Here is a 27,087-nt window from a genome sequence, read left to right on the forward strand (position 1 = left end):
TGTCGGTACTACGATACCGAATTCACGGGTTCGGATCGCTACAGAACCTCAACAGGGACCAGGGTACCACTTAATAGTGAAGAAAAATATGTCCCTTGGAGAGGAGAAAAAACTCAAATTCACACAGAAACAGCTTCACCCAGGCTCATAAACCCCTACAAACGGGAGTGCACCTTTACTAAAATCATTCAACTAAAATACCACCCCAGGCCCAAAAATATAGCGTCAGAGGCTTTATTCATATATATTAAAAAAACTAGGCACATATTTGAAACATTACAATTTGCATGTAAAAGCCTCAATTGTCTTACAATTCTTAACAAAACAATAAATCCAATGTGCGTTTTGAAACCAACTTGTTGCATTGATTGTGACAAACATATAGACCATAAAAACAATATGTTGATTTTTAATCAAACAGCATTTTACACAAAAATATACATTAAAAGTGACAGAAACCACGAAAACCTAACAGGGAGACCCTATTGCACAGTCAAGGAGGTACTGTTACAAAACCTGATCCAACTTTTCACGTAGAGTTCATGTCATTATTGCTGTCCATCATTGTTTTTTTGCAATAATCTTTCTCGTGGTTGAATTCAGTAATTTTACTGTGTCGATGCGTTTCGGTGGTCTTGGAACTATAATCCCCACCTTCCTCAGAACAAAAAGTTGTATCAGGGATTTAAACCTCCCTCTCAGAGGAACTACAGGTAGATCAGATCACAATCAGTGATGTGCTTCGCAATAACATCAAGGAATGGGTACAGCAAATTCTATGTCAGTCTTTTTCCTACCAGGATAAAGGATCCCTATCCTCGGTTCTCAGTGACAGGTTCCTATTTCACAGCTAATTATATGTTGGTGTTGAGTCTTAAATGGACCGTTATGGAGAAAATACAATCACTGCCGGTTTCTTGGATGGGCGGAGATGCGACAATTCGCTGATTCCTTCAAATGACTGTGAAGAAGGCTTTAAGAGCCTGCAGCGGGCCCGCCTACTCTGTGCCTGAGTGTCCACACCGGGTATCAGCATACAAACCGTGTCCGCTGGTTCTCTTAACTCAGCCTAAGTGCTCTTTCTGTTTCCGACCATTTTATCCTGGTGGGAATTATAGTTCCAAGACCATCGAAATGCGTCGACGCAGTAAAATTACTGAATTCAACCACAAGAAAGATTATTGCAAAAAAACAATGATGGACAGCAATAATGACATGAATTCTACGTGAAAAGTTAGATCAGGTTTAGTAACAGTACCTCCTTGACTGTGTAATAGGGTCTCCCTGTTAGGTTTTCATGTTTTTTTTCTCTTTTAATATATATTTTTGTGTAAAATGTTGTTTGATTAAAAATCAAAATTAAATGCATATTAGATTTATTGTGATTTATTAGGAATTGTAAAAAAAATTGAGGCTTTTACGTGCAAATTGTAACGTTTCAAATATGGGCCTAGTATTTTTTATATATTTGAATAAAGCCTCTGATGCTACATTTTTGGGCCTGGTGGTATTTTAGTTGAATGATTTTAGTATATGTGCACTCCCCGTTTGTAGGGGTTTATGAGTCTGAGTGAAGCTGTATCTGTGTGAATTTGAGTTCTTTCTCCTCTCCAAAGGACATATCTTTTCTTCACTATTAAAGCTCCCAGCTCCACCATTTTGTTTTCAGAAGATTTTTCGCCAGCGTCTCCTGGAAAAAGCATGATTTTTCAACAGATCCAATCTGAGAGTTTGTGCACCTCTCCACATCTTGTCAGCATTGAACAAGACTCCAAGAGTTTGATCTTGATTGCGACAAGTGAGAAAAAATAAACTTGTGGGAGGAGCACAAGTCAATTGTTTTGTCAACATTCCCTTATACCTTCCACCAGAGTTTCACCTTTACTGTCATTAAAGTATAAGTTATTTGTTTTCCATTCAGCTTTCCCGGGCATCTTTTCCCTTGACATGGTGAAAAACTGAATATTCCTGCCCTAGCAAATGCATATAGACAAGTCTCTCCTTGGCAAAGGCATAGTAGTACACACCATGATTTAAGAGCAGTGACATGCGGGAAATCTACATGTTAAACCGCAGAGGGGTTATTTATGAATTGAATTCATATCTTAAAATTAACTAATTATTGCATACACATTTATTTAATTTGAAGAATGCGCTGTAGCATTTCTTTTTTTTAAATTACCAACATGTATTTTTAATTAATTCACATTTGTGTTATACATTAAAATATTTTAAATACATTTTAAAGACTAATGAGGTTTAATAGGTTTCCCTATACTTTACCATAGATATATCTCTGCCACAGTGGCCGGACAGCCCCACTTAAACGTGAAAAGTGATTAGTAGTAACTTTATAGTCGTGTATGCTCTTGTGTGATGCTCCATCCCTTGATTTGAGGGGATGGAGACATGTAAGTCTACAGATAGGATTAGGAGTAAATAGAAATGTGTATATTTATTTTTTTGAATAGGCTCCTAAGTCGCTATAATGAACAATTTCTTAGGTTGCTTAAGGAGACATTGAATTTGGCCACAAAACTCTTCTGTTAGACTTACACTTTTGTACTTTATATTTCATGTACACGTCCATATCCACTGAATTTTAGCTTTCCTCAATTTGGATTCTTTGTTCTGGCATTTAGATATATTTTGCTCCAGGAAATCATTAAACGTAGGATCATGATTTTGGAAAATGTTATATTCTTCACATGCACCTCTCGATTCAAACCTGAATACTTTTCAATTTCGAATTGGGAAGAAAAGGAAGTTATAACTTGAAAAAGTCATTTCGTATAATAGTTATGACCCTAAAACGGCTTCTGTTAATTCGTAAAACATACACCAACGAAAAAAGTAAGCTGAAGTGCGAGTGCCATATATGAAAGTCACAATTCTAATGTTATCATCTTGAGATGATGCACAAACAGCAGCACCGTCTACCAAAAGGAGACCAAAGAAATCAATATGTTAATAAACAAAAAAATTGGAAGCCCCTAAACAGTAAATTAATAAGAGAAGCACTAGAGAACACATAATTTGTTTTCTAATTTAAGAAAAATTTAACATAAAAATAACCGCTAATTACCCTAAATGAGTAAACCTACAGTTGGCTTACTTTGATATTTTCACTCTTGGAAAGCTGTTCAGAGTGACATTATGTATTTTAGGTATTCATGTCAATGTGCCTAAAGGGCTTCTTATTACTTTTATGCTGAACATTTCTATGCTGAACAGCCTTTATCCCAAATCTTATGCCATACAGTAACGCAATCTCATTTGGACCCATTCACAAAAGGTATTTGGATGTATAGAGTACTACTTCCTGTACTAAAAAATAGAATTCACAAACCTACAGCAAGAAACCTCATGCTCCGCCTATCCTATCTTTTCTGTAAGGAGATCTCCAGGCTGAGGGCAGAAATCTCCCCACAAGTATAGAATTTAATAGAAAGTGGACAAGGGGGATTGTGGGTAATTAATAACTACAAAATTATTTAACATTTTTATTTTACATGACAATACTTTTATTATTTTTCGAAAATAATAAACTATATTACATTGCTATATATTTTCCAGTAGGGAGATCTCCTTCATGGTGGCAGAGATTTTCAGAAACCAGTTGAAAGTTATTAATAGCAACTTTACAATTGTTAATTCAGTCATTGGAGTCTCCACCCCCTCATTTGATTGGGGGTGGGGACTCTTAAATCTGCATTTTCTGCTAGCCTTCCCTCTTCAGGGACCCTGGTTTGACCTTCCTATCTGCCCTTGTAGCCAGGTGCAGCACCAAAGCACTAGTCATCTTATGCTTTTCTGTTCCCTTTACACATATCCTCCCAAGCACTCTTTATTGGTACCTTATTTACGTGCTGCTAAGATCAGACATTATCACCTTTTCTTTTTGCAATTAACAACACCCCGAAGTATGTTTTTCAAGTTTACATTTTATTAGTGTGGCCTTAAGAATTAGGAAACGATATGGCTCATGACAGTACTCCAATTAATTATGATGCTCTAATGTTTTAATGGATTGCTTGTCATGTTGTCAGTATTTATGCTTCCTGCAACGTTGAAATTATATGGATTTGTGTATCAAAGTGGCTTACAAATTTTACTGGATTGATTTACATGTTGAATGATTTTTTGTTTTTTATGTGTGCTTTCAGGGCGTGTTCGCTGAAAAAAGATTTTTTATTGATTGATTGATACCCCTTATGTAAACCACATAGCAGAGAGCTACACCAAAGTGTAGGAGTAGATTTAAATGTGAAACGGGCCCAATTTGCAGTCTTACTTAAAGTGGTGTGTAAGTGAAAATGAAAGAAAAATTCTGCAATCAGATTACTAGATTACCAGTAATCAGATTGCCACACTTTACTACCTTTCCTCCCGAGGATGTTTAATGAACAAGTTACTTACCTTCGGTAACGCTTTTTCTGGTGGATACAGTATCTGCCTGTGGATTCCTCACCTTGTGAATATCCCCTGCGCCAGCAACATTCGGAAACTTTTGTAGCAGTCCACACCGATGAGGTCGAAGACAACATCACAGAGACATGGCTCCGCTCGCGACTCCGCTGACATCACCGGCTCCATAAGAAGACCTCGTCGGCGTGATGATGTCAGTTCCGCCCTTTTTTCCGTGCCTTCGAGGCACACGGACGAACTGACAGCAATATATACACAGTATACACAGTACATAATATACAAATCAACACACACAGTGTGGAGAATAAATAGAAAGGCAAAAGAAACAACACAATGCCTTTGACAGTAACAAATACATCTTGAAACACCATCATCAGAATTGTAGGTATACAAAGGTGAACAACGGGGAGGCGGGTGGGTCAGTGAGGAATCCACAGGCAGATACTGTATCCACCAGAAAAAGCGTTACCGAAGGTAAGTAACTAGTTCTTCTGATGGATACATCTGCCAGTGGATTCCTCACCTTGTGAAAAGATTCCCACAGCAGTCCCACTCCCGGAGGAGGGTGTCCACCCTCCTAAACCAGAAAGTCCCGAAGAACAAGTTACTTACCTTCGGTAACGATGTATCTGTAAGAAACATTAGTTAGTTAGATTCCTCACCTTAGAATATCCCCAGGCGTCAGACTGGATCCGGAAGATTTTTCGTCAGCAATACCCCTTGCGCGTCGCTAGGCGTCGTCTGCGGCTCCGCGTCCGTCGTCGGCGTTGTGCGCCGGAATGACGTAGTCGGAGTACTTAGACGCCGCCCTCGCGCGCTGACGTCAGTTCTTGTACATAGCTTTCCGCGCCAGGAACGCAGAGCCATGCAAAGACCGACACTGGTGCCAAAAATAAAATCTAGGGGCCTGAAAAGGATAACCTTAACCCTAGATGTCAGTTCGCAGAACGGGGAGGATGGGTGGGTCGGTGAGGAATCTAACTAACTAATGCTTCTTACAGATACATCGTTACCGAAGGTAAGTAACTTGTTCATCTGAAAGAAACACGTTAGTTAGATTCCTCACCTTAGAATAGATACCCAAGCAATACCATCCCCGGTGGTGGGTCTGCGAACCAAGATCACACCAGAAAGTCCTGGAGGACAGAACGGCCAAAGAAGCCATCCCTCCGGACTTGGCTGTCAAGGCAATAATGCCTGGCAAACGTGTGTAGCGAAGCCCACGTTGCCGCCTGACAGATGTCCTGCAAAGGGACACCCCGTCCCAAAGCAGTAGTAGGCGCCGTGGCCTGAGTAGAATGGGCACGCAGCCCAACAGGAGGGTCCTTTTTTGCCAAGGAATAACAAATTTTGATGCACAAAACGTCCCACCGAGAGATGGTCCGTTTGTGCACAGCTTTCCCCTTCTTAGCACCCACGTATCCAACGAAAAGTTGGTCGTCCACCCGGAACTGCTTTGTGCGGTCCAGATAAAAGGAGAGCGCACGTTTTGGGTCCAGACGGTGGAGCCTCTCTTCCTCTTTGGAAGGATGCGGAGGCGGAAAGAAGGTGGACAAGGTGACAGACTGCCCAAGATGAAAGGGGGTCACCACTTTCAGAAGAAAGGTGGGACGAGGCCGAAGGACAACCTTGTCCAGATGAACAGAGAGAAAAGGAGGCTTTGATGATAAAGCCTGGAGCTCACTCACCCGTCTAGCCGAGGTGACGAAGAGGACAAGTATGAAGAGGCTCAAAGGGAGTGCACATTAGAAATGTGAGAACATAATTCATGTCCCACTGAGGCATTACAAAAGGGACAGGAGGGAACGTGTGAGTAATGCCTTTTAGAAAGCGTGACACTACAGGGGACTTGAAAAGAGAAGGCTGATCAGGAAGCCGCAAGAAGGCAGAGATGGCAGCAAGATAACCTTTCAAGGTGCCCAGGGCAGAGCCCTGCCGGGCCAAGGAAAGAAGAAAGAGGAGAACCTCAGAAAGAGGGGCGGAAAGGGGATCCACAGCCTTTGCTGTGCACCATGCCACAAATTTGTTCCACCGGCAGGCATATACCGTCTTTGTGGAGGGACGCCTGGCTGCCAGAATGATATCACAGACTTCAGGAGGCAAGTCAAATGGCATCAACTGCCGCCGCTCAATCTCCACGCATGGAGGTGGAGGCTGGACAGGTTCGGGTGGAAGACCGTCCCCTGCTGCTGCGACAGAAGATCCTCCCGAGGGGGCAGACGTATCGGAGGATCGGTCAACATACTGAGTAGCTCGGGATACCAGTACCTTCGTGCCCAATCCGGAGCCACCAAGATGACTTGGGCCCGGTCGTGCCTGATCTTCTTCAGCACTCTGGGCAGAAGTGGTATAGGCGGAAAGGCGTACAACAGACCGCAACTCCACTCGTGACGAAAAGCGTCGCCGAGCGAGTGCCGCCTTGGAAATTCCAACGCGCAGAACTGCTGACATTGCGCGTTCTCTTCGGTGGCGAATAGATCTAACCAAGGCTCTCCCCACTGCTGAAAGAGACCTTGCGCCACTTCGGAGTTCAGACGCCATTCGTGATCCATCATGCACCGGCGGCTGAGTTCGTCTGCTCTGGCGTTCAGAGAGCCCGCCAGATGTTGAACCACTAGGGTGACGCCCTGGTGTTCCAGCCACGTCCAGAGGCGCAGAGCCTCCTGACAAAGGGTCCACGACCCCACCCCGCCCTGTTTGTTGCAATACCACATGGCGGGGGTGTTGTCCGTGAACACCTGCACGACACTTCCCCTGACAGAGGGAAGGAAGGCTTTCAGTGCAAGTCGGATCGCTCTCAACTCCAACAGGTTGATGTGGAGACGAGACTCCGCCAGAGACCAGAGGCCTCTGATCTCCGCCTCTCCCATATGGCCACCCCATCCCAGGAGGGACTCATCCGTCATTACGACATGCTCCGGTTGTGGAAGGGAGAGGCTCTTGCCCTTGACCCAATCGCGGTCCGTGAGCCACCACTGCAACTGCTGTGCAGTGCCCTCCGAGATCAAGACATGGTCGGACAGGTTGCCGTGATGCTGGGCCCACTGAAACTTCAGGTCCCACTGCAGAGCCCACATGCGCCGCCTGGCGTGATGCACTAGTAGGATGCAGGAGGCCATCAGCCCCAGAAGCCGCAACACTAGCCTGACCGAAACCCAGGATAGAGGCCGAAAGATGGCAATCAGGGCCTGAATATCCCGGACCCGCTGTTCTGGCGGATAGACCCGGAACTGCGCCGAATCGAGAACCGCTCCGATGAAGAGGAGCTTCTGAGAGGGGCTCAGGTGTGACTTCGGCACGTTGATGGAAAATCCCAGCAAATGCAGGAGATCCGCCGTAGTCTGGAGGTGGAAGACGACTGTCTGGGGCGAGCCCGCCTTCAACAACCAGTCGTCGAGATAGGAGAAGACTGGAACCCCTGATCTGCGCAGATGAGCTGCGACCACCGCCATCACTTTCGTGAACACCCGAGGGGCACTGGTGAGGCCGAAGGGGAGCACGGTAAACTGAAAGTGCTCTTGGCCCACCGTGAACCGCAGGTAACGCCGGTGGGCCGGCAGTACGGGGATGTGGAAATATGCGTCCTGCAAGTCCAACGCTACCATCCAGTCTCCAGGGTCTAGGGCAGCTAGAACCTGAGCCAAAGTTAACATCTTGAACCTTTCCTTCCGGAGGAAGGCATTGACGTTCCGGAGGTCCAAGATAGGGCGTAGGCTCCCTTTGCCCTTCTTGGGAACCAGGAAGTAGTGGGAATAACAACCACGACCTACTTCTGGGCTCGGAACGTGCTCGACGGCCCCCTTGGCCAAGAGGGCCGACACCTCCTCGTGGAGAAGATTCAAATGATCCCCCGAGATACGGTGGTGCTGCGGTGGCATGGCTGGAGGGGTCGTCTCGAAGGGGAGGGAGTAGCCCCTTCGGACGATTTGCAGCACCCACCTGTCCGATGTGATGGACCGCCAGTGGAGCAGGTGATGGCGAACTCTGCCGCCCACTGGCGTGGAATGGGCCTGAAAGCTCGGACTAGGAAGGCTTTGAGGCGGATGCTGCCGGGGTGGATGTGGGCTGACCGCGTTGTCCTCCAGAACCGCCTCGGCGGAAACCACGTCCGCGACCGCGCGCAGGTTGGTTCTGCGGCTGGTGGCTAGGCGTACGTGAGGAGGCACCCCTTCCTTGGCCACGAAAGGGGCGAAAGGCGGAAGTTTGCGACCGCGGGGCCGAGAGGCCCAAGGACTTGGCCGTAGCCCGGGAGTCCTTAAAGCGATTCAGCGCACTGTCCGCTTTCTCGCCGAAAAGGCGAGTGCCATCAAAGGGCATGTCCATGAGGGTGCTCTGGACATCGCCCGAAAAGGACGTGGACCGCAGCCAGGCGTGACGTCTAAGCGCCACTGAGGTAGAAATTGCCCTTCTGTCAAGGCTCACCTTCAGCTTCCCGCTGGTTTCCGTTGTCTTGCACAGGAACAGAAGCTGCTATTTTCCCGACTCCCACTACTAATCACTCAGCCCCAAGAATAGTCTTTGGCTCTAACTAATCAGCAAGGGGGAAGGGGGAATTGGATAAAATAACAAACGAGAGAAGAGATTGGTTCTGGACCTTCTAGTTTTCCTATCTGGAATTCTTCTTCAGCTATCTCTCTGCTACCGAAGATTCCTGAGGTAACTAAGCACACAACATTATATTATTGTTCCACCTCTACTCTACTCTGTCTCTTTTCTTCTTTTCTCTATGGTATTTCCTACCTACCCAAGTATCCTGAACTCTGTGCCTCTCTTCTTGTTCAACTCTCTCCTTTTTCTTCTTTCTTGTCACTAATTATCTGTAAAACATATATTTGTTAATTATACCTATTTATCTTGTAGTCTTAATATCTTTTAACTCTCTCTTTTGACCTACCATCAATCTTTCTTCTCGTGTTTTCTCTTCTTTCTTTTCTTGCTTCTAGCTATTCTATTTACTGTTGACTTCTAAAATTATTCTTTTGCTTTTCTTCTCCTGTAGCTTCCACTCCTATGGTTACTGCGAACTGTTATGGCTCAGGAAGTCTACTCCAGCTTCCTCTCCTATGGTTACTGCGAATAGTTATGGCTCAGGTAAGTCTTACTCCTTACTTTCTTAGTTGGTTGTTCTTATTGTCTTTGATTTTTTTCCCTTAATACCTCTTCAGTAATATTGCATTATACTTCTTTTCTTTTCAGGACTCGTTATACTGTTCTCTGCTGTCTCTGGTAAGTCTTTACTTATTGCGTCACCCAACACTACTTATCATTAATGTGACCTTAGATTATCTATCAATAATTCACTTAGCTTTCTTCGGTCTTCTCTTCAGGTTTGGTTGAAGTCGTATCTCCTTTCCTGGACCGATGAGAAAAAACTCCGAACTCTGCTCTCTGTAGTTGCCTCTTCGGACTCTGTGGCTTTTTCTATTCTCTTCGACTATCATTGACACAACTCCCTTGCGTCACTCTGGAAAACTTCTTCGACAAAAATTCTCTTCAGAACTGGGAACTCTCTCTAGCACGTCTTCTCTGAGGAAAAATCTTGGTGAAGTGCGCACTACCTCAGGCGCGCGCGCGTCACATCGTCTCCCTCTAGATCTGTTAGCGACTAGACCGCCGACCCCAGCGTCTGCGCGGCCATCTTGGAAATGCGGACATGCCACAAACTCGACCATTGAAACCCATTCAAAACTGAAGCGCCCATAGAACTTAATTCCTTGCGCTTCGTTTTGGAACTCACATTAGGGATCCTGACAGTACCCCCCACCAAGGATGGTCCTTCCACTCTGGGCTTGGTTGGATTGCGCTGATAAAAAAGTCTTATTAGCCTAGGAGCATGAACATCTGAATCTGCTTCCCAAGACCGCTCCTCTGGACCGTAGCCTTTCCAATCTACCAAATAGTAGAGTTTACCTCTGACTAATTTTGAGTCCAGAATTTCTTTCACCTCAAACTCCAGTCCTGTATCTAGCTGGATTGGTTTTGGAATTGGTTTCTCAAATCAGAAACTGCCTTCTTCAAAAGGGAAACATGAAATACTGGGTGAATTTTGAATTGGGGGGGTAAGGTCAATTTATAGGTCACTGGACCGATCTGTTCTGCAATTGAGTAAGTGCCGATAAATCGTGGCTGAAATTTTCGATTCCCTTTTAACCTTAAATTTTTTGTGTTCAACCAGACTTTATCTCCAATTCCTAGTGGAGGGGGTTTCTTTCTTTTCTTATCTGCGTATTTCTTATACCTTTCCTTAGCCTGTACTAGATTCTTTGACGCTTCTTCATGCACTGACTTTAAATGAGCTACCAAATCCTTGGCTGCTGGGACTGTGAGCTCCACATCTTGTACTGCGGAATTTGGATGTCTACCATAACTTAAGTAGAACGGGGAATATCCAGTGGACACATTCTTCGCGTTGTTATGAGCGAATTCTGCTGTCCACAAGTAGTCCGGCCATTCTCCCTCCTGTTTCAGCAAGAACAATCGTAAATATTGCTCCAATTCCTGGTTCACCCTTTCCGTTTGTCCATCCGTCTCCGGATGGAAACTGGTGGAAAAACGAGTTTCTACTCCTAACCCTTTCATAAAGGCCTTCCAGAAATGTGAAACAAATTGGGTTCCCCGGTCTGATATTACGATCTTGGGTATTCCATGTAATCTGACAATCTGTGTACTAAAGTGTCTTGCTAACTGTTTTGCTGTAGGGATTCCCTTTAAGGCTAAGAAGTGTGTCATTTTCGTGTATGCATCTACTATTACTAGTATTGTATTTGTCCCTTGACAAGATGGTAAGTCTGTAATTAAGTCTAGGGTGATTGTATGCCAAGGATGAGGAGGAATGGGAAGGGGTTGCAACAGCCCATGTGGTGCGTGCCGTTCTGATTTTCCCTGAGCGCATATCTCACAAGTCTTTACATATTGTTCTATGTCTTTACTCATCTGTGGCCACCAATATTTTCTTTTAATTAGGTCGGTTGTTTTGGACTCTCCCTTGTGACCAGCCAACAGATAATCATGGCATTCCTGCAAGACTTGCTTCTGCAATGCTATAGTCGGCAAATACAATGCACCTTCTTTAAATGGTAATTCGTCGCGAACTTCTCTTCCAGGTTCTTGTTGCGCCCATCTCTGCATTTCTTCTGGGGTTAGAGCTTGGATTACCTTTTCTTTAAAGTTCAATATATCAGTGGCGCCTATAATCTTGGTATCAGGTATGATCACTTGAGTACTTAGTGAACTTCTTTCTTCTCCGGTTCCCAATCTAGACAAGGCATCCGCCTTTCCATTCTGTGCCCCCGGCCGATAGGTTATCACAAAATCGTAATCGGCAAAGTACAGAGACCAACGGAGTTGGCGAGGTGTCAATGTTCTGGCTGACTTCAGGAATTTTAAGTTCCGATGGTCCGTGTAGACTGTTACCACGTGGTGGGCCCCCATTAGATAATGTCTCCACTCCTTGAAGGCGTCTTTTATCGCCAGCAACTCTTTTTCCGTAATCGTATAATTGATTTCTGCTGGTGTCAACTTCCTGGACCGATAAGCCACCGGGTGTAACTGGCCCGTTTCCTTATTCCTTTGAGATAGAACCCCACCAATCACAAGGTCCGAAGCATCTGTCTCGACATAAAAGGGCTCCATCGGATCGGCATGAAGGAGGATTGGCGCAGTGGTGAACTCCATCTTCAAATCTTTAAAGGCTTGCTCTGCTTCCTCCGACCATTCGAATCGTGTTCCCTTCTTCAGTAGTCGCGTCAAGGGTAGTAATCGTCGGGAAAATTCTCCAATAAATCTCCGATAGAAATTGGCGAACCCAATAAACGCTTGGACTTCTTTCACACAAGTGGGCGACTTCCATTCTTGTACGGCCTGAATCTTTCGTTTGTCCATATGAATGCCTGCTGGCGAGATTACAAAGCCCAAGAACTCTACCTGTGGAACTCCAAAAGCACATTTCTCCAACTTGACAAATAGTTTGTTCGCTCGCAATTTCTGCAAAACTCCTCGAACTTGTGTTTGATGCTCCTGCGTATTCGTTGAGTAGATTAGTATATCGTCGATATACACAATTACGCATTGATCAATGAATTCACTGAGCACATCATTTATAAAGTGTTGGAACGCTGCTGGTGCATTACACAAACCATAGGGCATCACCTGGTATTCAAATAGCCCCAAGCGTGTTCTGAAGGCCGTCTTCCACTCGTCTCCCTCTCTAACTCGAATAAGGTGATAAGCTCCCCTTAAATCCAACTTCGTGAACATCTGTGCTCCTTTGATCTGGTCCAACAAGACGGAGATAAGGGGAAGAGGATACCTGTTCTTCTTTGTTATTCGATTTATGGCTCTATAATCAATGCACGTTCTCAACTCGCCCTGCTCCTTCTTAGGCACAAAGAATAGTGGCGAGGACACCGGCGATTGGGAAGGACGTATGAATCCATTGGCCAGATACTTGTCGATATACTCCTTTAGGTGATGATTCTCTTGTTCCGTCAAGGCGTACACTCGACTGCAAGGCAAATTTGCCCCTGGCTCCAAGTCTATTTTGCAGTCGTAAACACGATGAGGCGGCAGTTGCTCTGCTTCTTGTTCGTTGAAAACGTCCTCGAAGTCTTGATATGCTTGTGGAATTTTTTGATTATTTATTACGCACACCGAGACTTCCGCTGAACATAAGGCATGAGCCGGGTTCTGTTTACTCGTTGCCTCGTAGGCCCCAAAACAGTTCTCTCTACAATATGTCGAGTTCATTTCAATTGTTCTGTTGCTCCAATTGATTGAAGGATTGTGCTCTGTGAGCCAAGGAAGCCCCAATATAAGTTGAAATTGGGGGGCATCAATCAAATTAAAGTGCATAGCTTCTCTATGCCCATCTTCTTGAATCAGCTCTATCAACTCTGTGTGACTTGTGATTGGTCCTGAGGATAGATTGGTACCATCGATTGCTCGAACTGGTTCACTTTTAGCCTTGGCAATTGCTTGCAGCCCAATCTTAGTCGCGAATTTCTGATCACAGAAATTACCGGTGGCTCCTGAGTCCACCATCACGGTCACTCCTTTTATTATTTTTTCACGAAAACGGATTGTCAAAGATAAAATCAAATGAGGCGAAGACGACTGTAACGTGTTCGCCAGCCGATGTTCCTGAGGAGTTGATTTCTGATTCGCATCCACCTGCACAACTCCTTCTACAGGTGGTGCTGCGAGTTTTCCTTCGGCTTAAATGGAACCTTTGGCTTTTTTGGACAATTTCGCACAAAATGCCCACTTGATCCACAATACATGCATAAGTTGTTGGCTCGCCTCTTCTCCTTCTCCTCCTTTGTGAGCGGTCCTCGAATCGTTCCTATTTGCATAGGTTCAGATCCTGTGGTTCCTTGCGTACTCCTTCCTGTTTCAGCCTTAGCTCGATCAAATCGCGGAACCGTACTTCTGTACTCTCGTCTTCTCTCTCCTCTTCTCTCTCCCTGCCGGAAATCCAGTTCTAGCACTAGGTCTATCAGGGCGGAAATTTCAGTTGGACGATTCGGTATTTGAGCCAAGCCATCTTTTAATTCATCTCGCAACCCTCGATAAAATATTGCTGTCCTCTTGTTCTCCGGCCAATCAGTCTCCATTACAAGTTTGTTGAATTGAGCTAGATAAGCCACTAAGTCTCTATTTCCCTGCCTTAATTCAAAAGCTCGTTATCTACTGCTTGAGAGATACGTCTTCGGTCAAAGATTCTCAAAAATTCTTTCTTGAACTCATCGAAATTCTGCAATAATGGATCATCTCGTGAGACTATCGGCATCGACCATGCTGCTGCATCTCCACTTAAATATGACAAAATGAAGGCTACTTTCGACTGTGCATCAGGAAAGATAGAAGGGCGACACAAGAAATGTAGTGAACATTGTGTAATAAACACCTGCGCTTTTTGTGGGTCCCCACTAAACCTCTCTGGCGCTGCCAACGGTATTACTGGCGACAAGGAATGTATTACTTGTGTTGTTAGCTTATTTGACTCTCCCATTGAAGTGGTGGGACCCTCCCTTCCAGTTGAGTACGGTTGTCTTATCCTCTGTGCTAATTCTGCCGTCTCTTTCCTAGAATTCATGACCTCCTGCCTTAGACTTTGATTCTCTTCCTTAACTCCTACCAATTCCTTTTGTATCGCCTCTAGGACTGACCCTAAAGTCTGTAAATTTATTCCCTCAACCATTTTCTTTTCTGTTCGGGTGCAAGATTAATACGTGGGCACTTCACTCTGTCAAGGCTCACCTTCAGCTTCCCGCTGGTTTCCGTTGTCTTGCACAGGAACAGAAGCTGCTATTTTCCCGACTCCCACTACTAATCACTCAGCCCCAAGAATAGTCTTTGGCTCTAACTGATCAGCAAGGGGGAAGGGGGAATTGGATAAAATAATAAACGAGAGAAGAGACTGGTTCTGGACCTTCTGGTTTTCCTATCTGGAATTCTTCTTCAGCTATCTCTCTGCTACTGAAGATTCCTGAGGTAACTAAGCACACAACATTATATTATTGTTCCACCTCTACTCTACTCTGTCTCTTTTCTTCTTTTCTCTATGGTATTTCCTACCTACCCAAGTATCCTGAACTCTGTGCCTCTCTTCTTGTTCAACTCTCTCCTTTTTCTTCTTTCTTGTCACTAATTATCTGTAAAACATATATTTGTTAATTATACCTATTTATCTTGTAGTCTTATTATCTTTTAACTCTCTCTTTTGACCTACCATCAATCTTTCTTCTCGTGTTTTCTCTTCTTTCTTTTCTTGCTTCTAGCTATTCTATTTACTGTTGACTTCTAAAATTATTCTTTTGCTTTTCTTCTCCTGTAGCTTCCACTCCTATGGTTACTGCGAACTGTTATGGCTCAGGAAGTCTACTCCAGCTTCCTCTCCTATGGTTACTGCGAATAGTTATGGCTCAGGTAAGTCTTACTCCTTACTTTCTTAGTTGGTTGTTCTTATTGTCTTTGATTTTTTCCCTTAATACCTCTTCAGTAATATTGCATTATACTTCTTTTCTTTTCAGGACTCGTTATACTGTTCTCTGCTGTCTCTGGTAAGTCTTTACTTATTGCGTCACCCAACACTACTTATCATTAATGTGACCTTAGATTATCTATCAATAATTCACTTAGCTTTCTTCGGTCTTCTCTTCAGGTGCGGTTGAAGTCGTATCTCGTTTCCTGGACCGATGAGAAAAAACTCCGAACTCTGCTCTCTGTAGTTGCCTCTTCGGACTCTGTGGCTTTTTCTATTCTCTTCGACTATCATTGACACAACTCCCTTGCGTCACTCTGGAAAACTTCTTCGACAAAAATTCTCTTCAGAACTGGGAACTCTCTCTAGCACGTCTTCTCTGAGGAAAAATCTTGGTGAAGTGCGCACTACCTCAGGCGCGCGCGCGTCACATCGTCTCCCTCTAGATCTGTTAGCGACTAGACCGCCGACCCCAGCGTCTGCGCGGCCATCTTGGAAATGCGGACATGCCACAAACTCGACCATTGAAACCCATTCAAAACTGAAGCGCCCATAGAACTTAATTCCTTGCGCTTCGTTTTGGAACTCACATTAGGGATCCTGACACCTACCCAGCGAGTCCGTAGTGTCAAGCCCACATCGGATAGCATGTCGCGCTGCATCCCTCCCATCGGCCAGAGCCTGGGTAAGTCGTGTCTGGACCTCCTCCGGACACAGGGGCAGCACGTCCTCCACCGTATCCCACAGAGAGTGGGAATAAAGGTCCAAGAGACAGGCGGTGTTCAAAGACCGCAGGCCCAAACTAAGGGAGGAGAACAGCTTTTTGCCGAACTGTTCCAGTCTCTTGGAATCCCGGTCCGGCGGAGCGGTCGGGAAGGAGGATTGGGAGGTAGAGGCCCGGATAACCAGGCTCTCAGGGGTAGGGTGTTGGGACAGAAAACTGGGGTCGCACGGAGCAGGGCGGTGGCGCCTGGCGACGTTCCTGTCCACAGGAGGAACTGTGGAGGGCTTGGACCAGGTGCCCTGCAGAACATCAGTGAGGGCCTCATTGAATGGCAGCAGAGGCTCAGTGGAGTTTGCTGCAGACTGAAGCACCTCAGTGAGGACGTTAGTCCTCACAGCCACGGCAGGTAGCTCGAGCCCAAGGGCTGCGGCCGCCTTGCGCAGCACCACAGAGAAAGCAGCACCCTCCTCCGAAGCCACAGTCGGAGGAGAGATGAATCCAGTGTCTGGAGAGGTATCCAGACCACTGGCCTCCCCCAGTTCATCTGCCCAGTCCTGTGACAGTTGAGCCTGAACGGCCATAGGATCCTTGGATCCCTCCCATTCGCCCCCATCATCCGATTCCTGGTATGCAGGAGGAAGGATCGGAGCCGGGCGATAGACAAAATGTGTCTCCAGCGGCGCCGAACGCGGCGTCCATCGACGCCGTAACGGCGCCGGGCCCGGAGCGGGGCTGAACTGGGGCTCGACGCCGAGCGGAGTCGGCGTCGGAGGTGGTACCGGTGTCGACGCCGGCGGAGGAGGCGTGACGAGGTCGACCGGCGTCGGCGGGGACTCGGGAACGGGTCCCTCGGGCACTTGTGGCGTCGATGCCGGAGCCGTCGACGGCGCCGGGGCCGGAGCCGCCGGCAGGCAAGGTTGCCCAGTCGGGTCCGCCGGGCCCGAAGGCACGCCAGCGGGCGTCGATGGCGGAGCCAGGTTCCTCATGGCCGAGAGGAAGGCACTGACTTCCGCCGGAGTCGCGTCAGTCCCAGGGACCGGCGGGTATGGGGACTTGCGCGGAACCACCCTGACCCTCGGCCGAGTCGCGCGACCCGCGAATGGAGTCCGAAGAGCGGTGTCGCCTCTTGGACTTCTTGGAGTGCTTCGACTTACCCGAAGACTTGGAGCCAGACGATCGATGATGACGTCGGCTGCGGCTCCGCGATCGATCCTTGGACCTCCTCCTGGACCGGGATCGAGAGGGGCGCGGAGCCGAGTGGCAAAGCTCGAGAAGCTTACGGGACTGCTCCCATCTAGCCTTCGAGGTCAGGGCCTTGCAGTCCGAACACGACTCCGCGTCGTGGTCGAGGCCCAAGCAGTAAAGGCACCGGTGGTGATGGTCCGTAACCGGCATCAAGCGGTTGCAGTCAGCACAGGCTTTAAAACCAGGCATCCTACCAGGATCGAAAAAAGTTAGTCAAAAAGTGACTAAAGGGGTAGCTCTCCCGGATCTGCGCTTACTGGCGCGGAAAAAAGAAGAACTGACGTCAGCGCGCGAGGGCGGCGTCTAAGTACTCCGACGACGTCATACCGGCGCACGACGCCGACGACGGACGCGGAGCCGCAGACGACGCCTAGCGACGCGCAAGGGGTATTGCTGACGAAAAATCTTCCGGACCCAGTCTGACGCCTGGGGATATTCTAAGGTGAGGAATCTAACTAACGTGTTTCTTTCAGATAGACGGAACGGGCAAAATGTCCGTCCCTCCTCACCTCGGAATCCAAGCAGTAATGCTTTGCAAAAGTGTGAACGGAGGCCCAAGTTGCCGCCCTACAAATGTCCTCCACAGGAACACCTCTAGACAAAGCAAAGAGTAGCATATCTTGATGCACAAGACAATCCATCTGGAAAGGGTGCGCTTGTGCACCGCTCTGCCTTTCCTGCAGCCAACAAAGCCCACGAAGAGCTGGTCATCAACTCGAAAGTCTTTTGTCCTGTCAAGGTAGAAGTTCACCGCCCTCTTAGGGTCCAAGCGGTGAAGTCTCTCCTCCTCTTTGGAAGGGTGAGGGGGAGGATAGAAGGTAGGGAGGGTAATGGACTGCCCCAGATGGAAGGGAGTTACCACTTTAGGCAGAAAAGCAGCCCTGATCCTGAGTACCATACTTTCAGCATGAATGGTCAAGAACGGGCGTTTTGAACTCAGAGTTTGAAGCTCACTTACCCTCCTTGCTGAGGTGATTGCAATAAGAAAAACCGTTTTGAAAGACAACAGTCTCAAGGGACACTTGTGTAAGGGCTCGAAGGGCGAACCCATCAAGTAAGTTAAGACGAGATTTAAGTCCCATTGAGGCACAATAAAAGGAGTAGGAGGAAACTTATTTGTAAGGCCCTTTAGAAATCGTAAAACAATAGGCGATTTGAACAATGATGGTTGATCCAGCAAACAAAGGAATGCCGACAAGGCTGAAAGATATCCCTTTACAGTGGCTACAGCAAAACCTTGCTGAGCAAGAGAAAGGGAAAACTGAAGAATGTCAGATAAACGAGCCCTCAAAGGATCAATTGACTTCTCCCCACACCAGAGCACAAATTTAGACCACCTATAGGAATAGATAGATTTGGTGGAATGACGTCTGGCAGACAAAATTACATCTACCACATCTGGCGGGAGAGAAAAATAATTCAGGTTGCCCCGTTCAATCTCCAGGCATGAAGGTGTAAGCTCTGGAGGTGGGGGTGTAGAACCTGCTCCTCCGACTGCGAGAGGAGGTCTGCCCTCAGAGGGAGACGGAGCGGAGGGCACGAGGTGAGGTGGAGAAGATCTGTATACCACACCCTTCTTGGCCAATCCGGGGCGATCAATATGACTTGGGCCCGGTCTTGGCGCATCTTCCTCAGAACCCGAGGAATCAAGGGTATGGGAGGAAACGCGTAAAGGAGATGTGAGTCCCATCTCAACTGAAATGCGTCCCCCAACGCTCCCTGCATCGGATACTGGAGACTGCAGAATGACGGGCAGTGAGCATTCTCGTGAGTGGCAAACAGGTCCACCCGAGGAGTTCCCCACATCCGGAAGACGTGACGAACCACTTCTGGATGAAGCCTCCACTCGTGGTCGGCGGAGAACTGCCGACTGAGACTGTCTGCACGCACCTTCAGAACTCCAGCCAGATGATTTGCCATCAGATAAATCTGATGATCCTGAGCCCAGGACCAGAGACGCAGAGCCTCTCTGCAGAGACAAAGAGACCCCACTCCTCCCTGCTTGCTGACATACCACATCGCGGTAGTGTTGTCCGTCAGGACTTGAAGCGACTGGCCGCGAAGGGAAGGGAGAAAGGCCTTGAGCGCCAAACATATTGCCCGCAATTCCAGAAGGTTGAGGTGAAGCAACCTTTCCTCTGGAGACCAAAGACCCTTGATTTCCAGATCCCCCAGATGAGCACCCCACCCTAAAGTGGATGCATCCGTTATCACTGTGGCCACCGATGGAGGTAGATGGAAGGGCTTTCCTTGAGATTGCCCCCCACACTCCACCAAGACAGATCCACTGCAGCTTCTCTGGAGATCCTCACAGACTCCCTGAGATCTCCTTTGTGCTGATACCACTGCCTGCGGAGGCACCAGTGGAGGGACCTCATGTGCCAGCGTGCAAGGTTGACCAACAGAATGCAGGAAGCAAACAGACCGAGCAGGCGAAGGACCTTCAGGACTGGAACGACCGCCCCATTGTAAAACAAAGGAATCATTTCCTGTATGTCGAGAATCCTTTGTGGAGGTGGGAATTGTGTCCAGTACTGCCCCTATGAACAGGTTGCGCTGAGAGGGCACCAGGTGAGATTTGGGTACGTTTATCAAAAAACCCAATTTGTACAACAGCTGAGTTGTAACCTGCAGATGATGAAGCACCTTCTCTGGCGACTCCGCTTTGATCAGCCAGTCGTCCAGATAGGGGAAAACTAAAATCCCCAACCTTCTGAGATGTGCTGCCACCACTGCCATCACCTAGGTGAAGACTCGAGGTGCAGTAGTAAGACCAAACGGAAGGACCGCAAACTGATAATGTTGTGACCCTACCGTAAACCGGAGATACTTCCTGTGCGACTTCAGGATGGGGATGTGGAAATACGCATCCTGCAAGTCGATCGACACCATCCAGTCCTCCTGATTCAGCGCCTGAAGAACCTGCGCAAGGGTGAGCATCTTGAACCTCTCTTGCTTCAGATGGAGATTCAAGATCCTGAGGTCCAATATCGGATGCAACCTGCCATCCTTTTTCGGAATCAGGAAATACCGGGAGTAGCATCCCTGACCCCTCTCCTGCTCTGGAACCACCTCTATCGCACCTTTTCTTAGTAACGTAAGGACTTCCTCCTGCAGGAGAAGACGGTGGTCCTCCGAGCAAGCACCTTGACAAGGAGGGTAATTTGGAGGATATTCCCGAAAGGAAAGGGCGTACCCATTTTCTACAAGATCTAGAACCCAAAGGTCTGTAGTAACCAATTCCCAATCTTGTAGAAAATGGGTAAGCCGGCCCCACCACAGGACCAACATGTTCCAGAATGGTGGATCTAGGGCTGCTTTGCGGTGGTGGGAGGGGCTGAGGAGGAGGAAGAGGAAGAGGAGAAGAGCTGCCGACCTCGAGAGCGACCCCTGAGTCTGCCTCTGTAGCTCTTATACAGAGTGCCTTGTTGCTGTTGCTGCTGCTGCTGCTGCTGGGGCTGCCTGTAAGAACGAAAGGTTGACCTTCCGAAGCCCCTGTACCTCTTCAACTAAACATCAGGGGAGAATTCCGAAGATTTAAGCCACGCACTCCTCCTGGTGGCAACAGAAGACCCCATGATTCAGCTGTGTCCAAGCCACTTTGGATCACCTGACGTGCCGCCGCTTGGGTATCCGAAAGGACCTCATTGAAACCTATCCGATCCTTCTCAGACAGCTTAGGGGCCAGCTGCTTTGCTGAGTCCATAAGTGCATGTATATACCGGCCCAAAAGACAGGTGGCATTCATCGACTTAAGGGCCATGCTGGCAGAAGAGAAGACCTTCTTGGCCGACTGATCCAGTTTCTTCGCCTCCCTGTCACTCGGGACTTGGGGAAAAGAACCCGATGATCTCTTGGAACAGGCAGCCTGAACCACCAGACTCTCCGGAGATGGGTGAGATGTTAAAAAGTCTGGGTCCCCCGGACCTGCCCTATATCTCCTGGCAATAACTTTAGAGACTGCCGGAACAGAAAAGGGCTTACGCCACACCTCCATTACTGGTTCTATAATGGCGTCATTAAAAGGGAGTAAAGGCTCCGAAACAGCAGATGGAGAATGCAGAACTTCTGTTAAGATGTTGGGCTTGAACTCTGCAGAAGGCAATTGCAGATCTAAAAGTTCAGCCGCCTTCTTTATAACGGCATGGTATGGAGCCACATCCTCGGAAGGAAGGTCAGAAGGAGGAGTAATCTCCCATTCAGGTGATAAGTCCAGGCCACTAGCCTCTTTCAACTCCTCAAATACATCGTCCGATTCCATGAGCTCCCCTTCCTCTACTTCCTCCAACAGGTATCTTTGCTCATCCAGCACCCATTGGGCCTCCCTCCTAGACCTGATCCTCACAACTGGAGTCGGCGGCGCCGTGGCCGGATCCGACGGCGAGCGGCGTCGATGTCCTCGGCGCCGGTAGATGCCAAGACGGCGCCGCCGGAAAAAACGGCATGAAGGGAGCCTGAGGAAAGGCTTGGGGAACTCCCAAACTGAAGGCCATAGGACCAATAGGACCCGAAGTTGCACCAGAGGGGTACATGGCTCTGGAGAAAACTCCGTACATCGCATTAAGATAATGCGTAGGGTCCTGACCTGGTCCTGGAAATGCAGGATATTGTTCAAGCATCACTGGACTTGGGCCAACCGGCGCCGACGGTGGAATCAGCGGAGCCGAAGGCTCTCCCGGAGCTGGAAGCTCCTCAACCGGGGACGAAGCCGGAGCCGGAGATGGTGCCGGCGTCGGAGATGGAGCCGGGCCCGGAGCCGGAGAATGTTCCGGTGAAGCCACAGGTGACGACAGGCCAATAGGTGAATCCGGAACGGGCGAGGGTGACTCAAAGTCCTTACAGCGTCGGGAGGGCGACGTCGCTCTCGGAGCCGCATCCCTATCCGAGTGACATCGAGATGAATGCCTCCTCTTCTTCTTGTGCTTCCTAGATTTAGAAGCATGCCCCGAAGTCGACTTCGACGTCGACCTCGACCTTGACCTCGACTTCCTCCGGCCTCTTTTTTCTTTCTTCATCTTGGCAATGAAGAGCTTCGCTTCCCTTTCCTTAAGAGCCTTGGAGCTCATCTTGCGGCAGCAAGAGCATCCTTCCACATCATGGTCCGATGACAGGCACCACACGCAGTTGTCATGCGGATGCGTTATCGACATATGTTTCCCACATTCTCGACAAGGCTTGAATCCAGACTTCTTCGTCGACATTTTCGCTGAAGAAGACAAAGAGAAACCAGCAGAAAACAAAGTAACAAAAATAGCTACAGAGAGATTCCCGAAATCCGTTGGCGTCGAAGGTGCAGAAAAAAGGGAACTGACGTCATCACGCCGACGAGGTCTTCTTATGGAGCCGGTGACGTCAGCGGAGTCGCGAGCGGAGCCGTGTCTTTGTGATGTCGTCTTCGACCTCATCGGCGTGGACTGCTACAAAAGTTTCCGAATGTTGCTGGCGCAGTGGATATTCACAAGGTGAGGAATCCACTGGCAGATGTATCCATCAGAAGTTTTAATACTGTGATAATCAGCCGCGGTCCGTGCAGGTAACAGCTGTGGGGCCGCATGGGGGGGATTTCGAGGGACGATGCAGAGGGAAAATCAAATAAATAATTAATTTTCCCTCTGCATTGTCCCCCAAAAGCCCCCCCCCCCCCCCCACGTGGCCCCACCGCTGTTACCTACACGAACCGCGGCTGGTGATAATACTGCAGTAGCAGGCCAGGGTGTCTGTGGGCCAGGTGAAAGTCCGTTCTGCTAAAAACATAGCATAGAAAGACAGGCTGGAGGAGCGTTCAACTTCTCTACTATTTTGCAGCAATATTGTTGATTTGGATATTTGAAGTGTTTCCTTCCTATCCATGTAGTCAATGAGTACAATTGTAGGGTTCAATATTGTGAAGTGCTAGGTGAGAAGCATTCTGATGTGAGGCATATAAGCAGAAAATATCAGCTAAAAAAAATCATTTTTATATGATTACAGAATACATGCAGAGTCATCTTGGTCTCTGATGGGAGTATTGAGGATTCAAATACCCAAGTGAGCAGGAGTGCAAATACTGATTTCAAACAATAAACGCATAGACAAAGGCAAACATTCTGAATTCTTGCTTCACTGGAGTGTAAGAGTAGATTGAGATTATGATAGGTGGGTGTTCTTTTATCTTTATAGCAGACAATGCTTTGAATGAGTCTGAAGTATTGATTAACTATACAGCCATTTTTGTGTTTAAAATATTTTATTAAGGCATACTTTACATAATCACACATTTATATGAAATACACTTTCAGGATCATTTCTCATGGTATGGACAGCACAAACATGAAATGTAAAAACAAGGCATAATGAGTATGTTGCTGCAAAAGGCATCGATCTGCCCAACTGTGTAAACACCAGAGCCTCACAGCAGAGAATCCAAAAGGGACCTGGGGGCAATAGGCTCTTTCATTCTGTGGACAAAGTCACAATCTGCAGCAATCTTTAAGCAATAGGACAATATCTCATCACTGTACAGTTTCCTATAATGGCTGCCATCAAACAATCCGACCAGCAAAATAACAAAACTAGCCTCAATTGCACTGTGAGGAGTGTTACTCACAGTGCATGCACAGTGCAGTCCAGAGAGGGGGTGTCATGGTGTGGCAGACAATCTCCTGAGGGCACCAGCTACTGCATCCCCACTGGAGACAACAGATACCAAAGTAGGTCCTCATCGACAGGGTCAAAGTTCTTCTTAGAAGAGGAATAGCAACTTCTTCCATCAGTGACAGCAGCAGCACACCTGTGCAAAGAAACAACATTTGGTGAGTGTAGAAAGGGAATCTTTGAGCCTTGGCGATCAAATTGACCAGACAAAGAGGCCACATTGCCGTCCTAAATGTTCCAATAGGGCTCCATTGTTAAAAATATGCTGCAAAGGACATCCCAAAACTTTCACGAGTCTTGGGAAGATTTCATGATGGGTTACATTATTCAGGTGAGGTATAGAGAGATACATAACACTGCCTCGTCAAAGTGGGTATTCAGAGTCCCCATCAGATGGGATCCAAAAGTAAATGGAGCTGTAAATAGATCTGCCTAATGGCTGCTGATGATACATAGCTGTCTGAACACTGCATCTTTATGTCTAGCTATCTGTACCCTAACTATTTCCACACAAAATGCACACATAAACCCTCAACAAAATTCCAGCTTCAATTCATGGCCCTACAAATAATGCACCACCTAAAATTAAATTAAGTCTTCACTTCACTACATTAGTCCCCCTTCTCTTATCACCAAACCCTCAACAGTAATCCCATGTAACACCTCATGATGTTCTTCTTTTCAGTCACATTTCTACAAATTCACACCTTACAGTCTCCATGTGGTCTCTTTTCACTCTACACATCAAATAATTTCTACACCTACCAAAAGCTATTCCATACCAGAACCAGACTTTCTCATCTCCCTCAATTCCTATTTAGACCTAAGAGCACATGGGCTGGTACAACTAGCTCAGCTTATCCCAGGCAACATCAACACCAGACCCACAAAATTCACTGCCTAATGATAAATATATGTCCACTATCCACAAAACCCCACACTTTTCCTGTCATCAACATCAAACAACCTCCCAGATCCTAACCATAAACAAAAATTCATTTTCAATGTATCCAAAACATCACTTTATAACCACGTACCAATGCCACAATCAGTCTACACCGAAGCCATCAGGCCCTACTCCACCCTGGTAAATAACTGCTTGGAAGTGCTCAGATGTGGTTTGGGAGGGTTAGCAGTAAGGCAGGGTTGAGGAGCAGGAGGGTATGGAGAAATAAGAGGTGAGGTTAAAGTGGAAGGATGTAGTCTGAATCCAGACGGCGAAGGTGGGTTAATCACAGAAAAGGTGAGTAAAAGTTGTTTATTTGAAGGAGGCAGACAAGATGCATTTAATGGAAGTAGTTGAGGGTCCATAGAGAGAAGAGGGTGTGATATGAAATAAAGAACACAGTAGTAAATGGTAACCTGAGGGAGGGGAGAAGGCAAGAGAGAGAGAGGATATTACCATATTTTGTTATGTATGGAGCCTTGGAATGTTTGTTAGAGGTAGTGGGGTAAGGAGCACATGCTAGTTCACCTACACCCCCCCCCCACCCCATTAACTGCAGAAGATGGTCTCTCAGCACAAATCGAGGTGGTCGCCGATTTTGCACACCACAGTGCCCAATGGAAGTAAATGGGGCAGTTATATAAACAGAGCTGTACCTTAAAGAATGACTAGAGACCACATGAACAAGCATCGGCAAAGCCAATAGGTCTCGGCAATCCAAGAGCTATTGGAGTTGTCAATGACAGATGTATTTTAGCCATGTGTTATGGAGTGGAGTGGATGTATCTGGTGTGGAGTGTAATTACGTGGGTTAGATTGGAATTTTTTTTTGGGGGGGGGGGAATCTTTTTATTAACCTTGCTCATGAGACCATTCAGTACAAGACAATATCTAGATAGCATATTGGAAGATAACACAAGAGATGTCAGAAAAATACTTTTCGAGGAGCAGCAAGGGCAATCAACAAATACCATTTACCTCACCCCTCCATGACCACCCCCGATTCTCTGTATTTCCGCCCCATACTTTCTTCCATTTCTTAGTACACCCCCTGCTTTTGTATACAGTTTCTTCGGCCCTTTGGCACCAATCAAGGTCCCGCTTCCATTCCTCCCACCATGGGGGTATCTGTGCCCCCCACCACTGGGCAATGTTTCATTTCGCCACCCCCGCTGCCAGGGCAAGCCATATCTCCACATACCTGGACCAGTCCGTGTCCCCTTTAATCATCAATAAAAGCCACTTAGGCTCCATTGGAACCTTCTCACCCACCACCTCAGACATGCTGTCTGTGACCCTAGTTCAGAAGGAAATGATCTCTGGACACTCCCATTTTATATGGAAGAAGGTGCCCTCCTGTTGACAGCCCCTCACACATGATGCAGAGAGAATCCTACCCCATGCATAAACGTGCGTGCGGGGATAGTAGGTGCGGTGAAGGATTTTTAGCTGCACCAGTCTGAACCTTGAACGGATTGCTATTTCTCGAGGACTTTGTAGAGCATCCTGCCAGTCCTCATCGTCGAGACTGCCAAGATCCTTGGCCTGAGCCGCCCTAAGAGTGGTCAGGGGGTCGGGTATATTGTTTATTAATTTACCATAGATGGTAAATGTGGGTTTCTTCATAATGGGGTCCAGTAACAATCTATCCTCCATTTGGGAGTATTCCGGGATAGACGTATCGCTTGATATGTGTGATCGCAGGGCATGTAGGAGTCGTATATGATGGTATCTTTGTGACTGGTGTAGGTTGTATTCCCTTTGGAGGTACACAAAGGAGCGGGGGGGAGTCCCCCTTCCAGACGTCCCCTAAGTACTTGATGCCAATTAACTTCCACCCCTTGAAACCTGGTAACGCAGTCACCTCTCGCAGCTGCTCGCCTAGCCACAGTGGGGTTCTCCCAGTCAGTGTGTCTGACCATCCTAGGAGTTTATTAGCCTCTCTCCAGCACTGCAGTACCACTCTGGTGTGCTCAGGCCACACCGCCCGTGACCTCCGGGCATAAAGGAGAGGTTCACAGTTGTCCCCAGGCATAACCATCCTACCCACCCTATATGCAGGTTCACTACTGTCCGTATACACCCAGTCATTTATCACCTGGAGATTGGAATTATTTGTTGTGGAATTGT

General features: G+C 47.3%; 1 protein-coding gene across 4 annotated transcripts in view; it reads right to left on the reverse strand.

The window, feature by feature from the left end:
• Positions 1-23,598: 23,598 nt before the first annotated feature.
• The window catches only part of MYO3B (myosin IIIB), a 2,253,613-nt gene continuing 2,250,124 nt past the window's right edge, over positions 23,599-27,087 (reverse strand). For all 4 annotated transcript variants that reach the window (XM_085645333.1, XM_085645331.1, XM_085645332.1 and 1 more), the window contains one exon: positions 23,599-24,147. The gene's annotated coding sequence lies outside the window, so the exon portion shown is untranslated. The remainder of the gene's footprint in view (positions 24,148-27,087) is intronic.

Source organism: Triturus cristatus, chromosome 3_1, assembly GCF_964204655.1.
Source record: "Triturus cristatus chromosome 3_1, aTriCri1.1, whole genome shotgun sequence".
Lineage (NCBI taxonomy): Eukaryota > Metazoa > Chordata > Amphibia > Caudata > Salamandridae > Triturus > Triturus cristatus.